The sequence below is a fragment of the Chanodichthys erythropterus genome, chromosome 11 (genome assembly GCF_024489055.1).
Source record: "Chanodichthys erythropterus isolate Z2021 chromosome 11, ASM2448905v1, whole genome shotgun sequence".
NCBI lineage: Eukaryota > Metazoa > Chordata > Actinopteri > Cypriniformes > Xenocyprididae > Chanodichthys > Chanodichthys erythropterus.
The window spans coordinates 23,871,903-23,878,616 of record NC_090231.1 but is presented as its reverse complement, the minus strand read 5'-3'; the positions used below and the strand labels follow the sequence as shown (position 1 = coordinate 23,878,616).

General features: G+C 49.2%; 1 long non-coding RNA gene across 1 annotated transcript; it reads right to left on the bottom strand.

Annotated features, from left to right (window-relative positions):
- Positions 1–284: 284 nt before the first annotated feature.
- Positions 285–6,396, bottom strand: LOC137031220 (uncharacterized). The gene is made up of 3 exons (XR_010896512.1): positions 6,121–6,396; positions 1,404–1,480; positions 285–320 (listed from the first exon to the last, which is right to left on the bottom strand). It is a non-coding gene; the product is annotated as an uncharacterized lncRNA (long non-coding RNA).
- Between the last annotated feature and the right edge of the window lie 318 nt (positions 6,397–6,714).

The window sequence follows — 6,714 nt, the reverse complement described above, 5'->3', positions numbered from 1 at the left end:
GGTCAAAGGTCAAAAATAACCTGGGTTACTATGCCAGTATGCCTTATTTCAGAAAATAAAACTTCAGGCACTTACACACTTCAGGCACTTTTACATTTTTATTGCATTAAATTAAACTCTACATAAACTCTACACACTTGGACCTATTTATTTTAGGTCACACTGTAATAACATTAGACATTAGAAAAAATAGAAAAATAAACAACACATTCTCTCTCAAACATTTGACAACATTCAATAACTGGATTGAACTTGAGGGACAAGAGTTTTGATAGTGTCCTCAACTAAGAGAAGAAATGCCTCCTCATCTCTGTCTTCACCTGAAAGACAGAAAACAAGACAACATGAGTATTGTTAATAAGTCAAGACAATTGTGAACCACTCACCAGACACTCTTTGATTATCAAGCTAACAAATAATCACTTTTAAGGGAATGATGTTGTTGTTTTTTTTTGTTAAAAAAAAAAAAAAAAACGTGGCCCAATTTGCTAGTTAACTAATGTGGTTCTTTTGCAGCATTACCCATTTTGTGTGAATGACAGTCTATACTGTACATCTTTTCTTTCATTAACAAGTGTAATAATGACATTAATTCAAAGGTGAATATCTGGCCCATTATTATGCATAACAGTTTAAAGACAAGGCACAAGTATCTTTTAACTATAAGGGTTATTATAGAGATGCATTCCCCACTGTCGAAGAAGTTGTGACTGTCACAAAATCTTGCACTGACATATTAAAGCCATATTAAAGAAAATATTTAAGTATAGAGAGATGATATGAGGGCAGTTAAAGGGATAGTTCACCCAAAAATGAAAATGTGATGTTTATCTGCTTACCCCCAGGGCATCCAAGGTGACTTTGTTTCTTCAGTAGAACACAAATGATGATTTTTAACTCCAACCATTGTCGTCTGTCAGTCTTATAATGCGAATGAATGGTAACACAATTTATAAGAGTCAAAAAATAATCCAAAAATAAATCCAAATTAAACCCTGCGGCTCGTGACGACACATTGATGTCCTAAGACACGTTTGTGCGAGAAGCCGAAAATTATTTATATAATTTTTTACTTCTAAAACACCATGTCCAACTGCATTTAACAATCGCTTAGGTTTCTCGCACAAACCGATTGTTTCGTGTCTTAGGACATGAATGTGTCATCACGCGCCGCAGGGTTCAGTTTGGATTTGTCTAAGCATATTTTTTGACTCTTATAAATTGTGTTACCATTCACTCGCATTATAAGACTGACAGACGGCAACGGTTGGAGTTAAAAATCATCATTTGTGTTCAACTGAAGAAATAAAGTCACCTACATCTTGGATGCCCTGGGTGTAAGCAGATAAACATCAAATTTTCATTTTTGGGTGAACTATCCCTTAAAAGAGTAAAACGCTCACCTCTAAAATTCTCTATCAGCTCAGACATCCGCCACTCAGTTAGCTTATCGGCAACAAAGCTGTCCATTTAAAATGACCTGGAGAAAACAATAGAGGTTAGCAACAATTTGAACACTTGACACACTTCTTTAACTCTCACTACTTAAGCCCGTAGAGCACTGTATAATATGATAAGCACAGCGCAGCTGGTTAACATAACTCAACTATTGTGTTGCCTCGTCGCTCTAGCCGCGGCTAAAGGGGGTCGCACACCGGAAGAGATGCGTATTTAAAATTCAAACACATTATTCTCTATGAGTGTACACACAACGGAAGCGCCCAGCAACGGTTCAGGACCTTGTTCAAAATCCTGCAGTGCCACGTACATAGATTTATATTAAATTTACACTTATTTGTCTCAAATCGTCGTTAATGTATATACTGACTTCACCATGTGCTTCAATATAAAGTTAATTTTACATTAATTTACAGTAATCAGCTGCATGAATAAAAATTGCTTATGTTATTGGATTTTCAGGTGATATTCTCAATTCATTCAGTTAACGGACACTCTGAGGTAAAGTGTTCAGACTGCAGACTCAGCAACAATTGTATTTAATTATACAGTACAACCATAACATAGTACTGACATTATGTTAATTCCACAATGTCCTAAAACATAACAATATTGCTGGCCATTGTCATGATCACCGTCTGTTCCTGTCAGTTCCCGGACTACATCTCCCATCATCCTCTCTGCCACTCACCTGCACACACTTAACACTTAACACTAATCACTAATCACCACACCCAGCTGCAGCTCATTACCAGGACAATAAAAGACTCTTACACACATCACCTCACTGCTAGGTCTTGTTTCCCCAGTGTTCAATTCCGAGCGTTTCTATCTTGTCTGCCTTTCTGTTACCGTTGTTGCCTGTTCCTGTTTCTTGACCCGTTGCTGCCTGTCCTGACCCTTGCCTGGTATACCGTTCTGTGTATGATATCCGCCTGCCTCGATCTACTGCCTGTTCCCTGACTACGATCCTGCCTGTCTCTGATGTTCCTGTTTACCCCGTTTGACCATGCCTGTACGACCACGCTCAACATTCTGTAACGAAGGCGGGACTCAGAGTAAGATCCACATGCGAAGCTTTATTAAATGTTGAGCGTGGTCGTACAGGCAGTAGATCGAGGCAGGCGGATATCATACACAGAACGGTATACCAGGCAAGGGTCAGGACAGGCAGCAACGGGTCAAGAAACAGGAACAGGCAACAACGGTAACAGAAAGGCAGACAAGATAGAAACGCTCGGAATTGAACACTGGGGAAACAAGACCTAGCAGTGAGGTGATGTGTGTAAGAGTCTTTTATTGTCCTGGTAATGAGCTGCAGCTGGGTGTGGTGATTAGTGATTAGTGTTAAGTGTTAAGTGTGTGCAGGTGAGTGGCAGAGAGGATGATGGGAGATGTAGTCCGGGAACTGACAGGAACAGACGGTGATCATGACATAACGCCCCCCTCCCGGAAGGCGCGTCCTCGCGACGTGAAGGAACAGCTAGGGAGGGGGGGGTGGGTGCATTGGAGATCTAGTAGCAGCCAGGAACGGGATCTCCAATGCAGCCCCTGGAACTCGGGCAGCCACGGCGGGTCAGGTGGCTCGGGCGGCCACGGCAGGTCAGGTGGCCTGGGCGGCCACGGTAGGTCGGGTGGTTCAGGCAGCCACGGCAGGTCAGGCGGCTTGGGCAGCCACGGCAGGTCAGGCGGCTTGAGCAGCCACGGCAGGTCGGAGTCCATACATGGCCTTAGTGGCCTACAGTCCATTAATGGCCATGACAGCAGTGGTTGAGCAGGGTCCCCACCCACCAGCTCACCACCCCTAGGTATACTGCCCCCCCCCAAAAAGTTCTTGGGGATTTCAGCGGGGCCCGTCACAGGTTCATGGGCAAGGAGTTCGGGTGGCGCCAGCAGGGCCAGGCGTGTGGGTGAAGCTGGCAGGGCAAGACACCTGAGTGGCGCTGGCAGCGCAAGGCGTTTGAGCGGCGCCGGCAGGGCTGGAAGCTTGGATGGCGCCGGCAGGGCTGGAAGCTTGGGTGGCGCCGGCAGGGCTGGAAGCTTGGGTGGCGCCGGCAGGGCTGGAAGCTTGGGTGGCGCCGGCAGGGCTGGAAGCTTGGGTGGCGCCGGCAGGGCTGGAAGCTTGGGTGGCGCTGGCAGAGCGAGGAGCTCAGTAGATGTCGGTAGGGCGAGGAGCTCAGTAGATGCCGGTAGGGCGAGAAGCACAGGTGGCGCCGGCAGGGCAAGGAGCACAGGTGGCGCCGGCAGGGCAAGGAGCACAGGTGGCGCAGGCAGGGCAAGAAGCACAGGTGGCGCCGGCAGAGGGAGGAGCTCAGGTGGAGCCGGCAGGGCAAGGAGCTCAGGTGGCGCCGGCAGAGCGAGACACCTGGGCGGAGTGGGAGAGACCTCTGGAGTAGTCTCTGGACCCCCAGCCGCCTCTTGAAAGGCTTCTGAGCCTTGAGGAATGAAAGAAGCCTTCTTCCTCCTTCTCCTCCTCTTCCGAGGGTGAGGTGATGGTTCACCGGTTGGAGTGGGTTCTGGAGCAGACTCACTGGCTGAAGCAGGTTCTGGAGCGGACTCAATGGCTGGAACACCCCCTACATCTTTCAGCACTGCAGGGGCGGCCATCTTGCCCGTGGGCACTGGCAAAGCAGCCATCTTGTCCATCGCATCCAGGGCGCTTGAGAGCGTTGCAACCGACGAACTTGAGAGCGTTGCAACCGACGAACTTGAGAGCGTAGCATCCGACGAGTTTGAGTGCGACGCGGCCGGCTGGCTTGAGTGCGACGCGGCCGGCGGAGGCTTAGGAATGCCAGCCGCTCGTGCTGAAATCAGCGGTGGATCAGTCACACTGGAACGCAACCCTCTCCGCTCCCGAACTGATCTAGAGGCGTGACGTTGCTCTGGGCGATCAGCGAAGGCGTGACGTTGCTCTGGGCGATCAGCGAAGGTGTGACGTTGCTCTGGGCGATCAGCGAAGGCGTGACGTTGCTCTGGGCGATCAGCGAAGGCGTGACGTTGCTCTGGGCGATCAGCGAAGGCGTGACGTTGCTCTGGGCGATCAGCGAAGGCGTGACGTTGCTCTGGGCGATCAGCGAAGGCGTGACGTTGCTCTGGGCGATCAGCGAAGGCGTGACGTTGCTCTGGGCGATCAGCGAAGGCGTGACGTTGCTCTGGGCGATCAGCGAAGGCGTGACGTTGCTCTGGGCGATCAGCGAAGGCGTGACGTTGCTCTGGGCGATCAGCGAAGGCGTGACGTTGCTCTGGGCGATCAGCGAAGGCGTGACGTTGCTCTGGGCGATCAGAGAAGGCGTGACGTTGCTCTGGGCGATCAGCGAAGGCGTGACGTTGCTCTGGGCGATCAGCGAAGGCGTGACGTTGCTCTGGGCGATCAGCGAAGGCGTGACGTTGCTCTTGGAGATCAGCTGGGACATAGACTGGTGTTGTAATGGTGGCCGCCATTTTGTGAATGTTCTTTGATGCGGCGTCCATTACGTGATTTACTATGGTGTCGCATTTCCCCGCGACACCCACAGTAAAACGTGAACCAACGGTAAGCAGGGCAAAGTCCAAGAATTCCATAAACGTCCCTCGGGGACCATTGGCGATTAAATAACCCTTAAGAGGTTCATTTAGTCCATAAGCAAAAAAGTCAATGAGGGCACAGTCCGGTAAATCAGAAAAATGGGCAATGTCCAGGAATTTCTGGATATGAACCTCCAGGGTGCAGTTACCTTGACGAAGGCTGACCAGATGTGTTGCGGGATCCATACTGGGACTAGGACGCCCAACAAAGCTGCTGGATCTGGGTGTGGCTAGGTCTTCTGTAACGAAGGCGGGACTCAGAGTAAGATCCACATGCGAAGCTTTATTAAATGTTGAGCGTGGTCGTACAGGCATGGTCAAACGGGGTAAACAGGAACATCAGAGACAGGCAGGATCGTAGTCAGGGAACAGGCAGTAGATCGAGGCAGGCGGATATCATACACAGAACGGTATACCAGGCAAGGGTCAGGACAGGCAGCAACGGGTCAAGAAACAGGAACAGGCAACAACGGTAACAGAAAGGCAGACAAGATAGAAACGCTCGGAATTGAACACTGGGGAAACAAGACCTAGCAGTGAGGTGATGTGTGTAAGAGTCTTTTATTGTCCTGGTAATGAGCTGCAGCTGGGTGTGGTGATTAGTGATTAGTGTTAAGTGTTAAGTGTGTGCAGGTGAGTGGCAGAGAGGATGATGGGAGATGTAGTCCGGGAACTGACAGGAACAGACGGTGATCATGACAGCCATAAACTGAGAAAGTACATGATACCTCGAGTTGTCCTAGACGCGGCGCAGCGCGGTGCTTCTCGTCCGGTGTTCGACCCCCTTAACGCGGCATGAAGTCGCCACTAGCTGCACTGTACTTATCGTATTATTACGTTACGTCAAATTTGGCTGGGTGGTTAATAACACTTTCTTATTTAGTCTGACAAACTCAAAACACATATTTATTTTGACTTTACACAGACTTTAAGCTAGTTAATGTAGATGTTGTCGCGATATCCGCAGGCGGCTACATGCTCACCAAAGAATTACCATGGTAAGCCATGGTCATTTTTTTAACAAATGGTGCTAAAATAGCAACGGGGACATGGACACAGACGTTTAACGTTACATTGACACTGAAAATACTTGCTTACCTTGAATACGCGACGAAGTTGCACCGAAGAAGCCCAGGCCAAAACGGATCGAGTGCGTTCAAGTTCAAGTGACGGTTATTTCAAACGACTGTTGTGAGAAAATTCCAGAACATCTGGGAGCGGGGGAAGGGGCGTTAACCCAGAACATGGGTTACTCTTTGAAAAATAACCCAGAAACCTAAACAACCCAGGAATTGGGTCAAAATATTAGCCCTATAACCCAGAAAATGGTTACTCTCTGAAAAAATAACCCATAATTTTAACCCAACACAAATAACCCAGAAAATGGGTTAAAGAAATAACCCAGGAGTTTTTAGAGTGTGTCACCCAGCCATCACTGTCTCCCGTCAGCCCCTCAGTTTCTCCTCCATCTCCTCTCAGTGGTGTGGATCCACCTTGGGACTGCTGACAGCCACCTCCTCCTGGGCGTGAGGAGACCGTGGCTCCACCTCCGGCCTCAGAGTGCTCCACTCCCCCTTGACCCGTCGACCTTGCTCCTACACCTATGCTCCTTCCACCCTTGTCGTCAGCAGGTACCATCGGGCAATTGGCCTCGCTGGGCTCCCTTGGCACGTCGGCTCCGCCTGGGTCAGA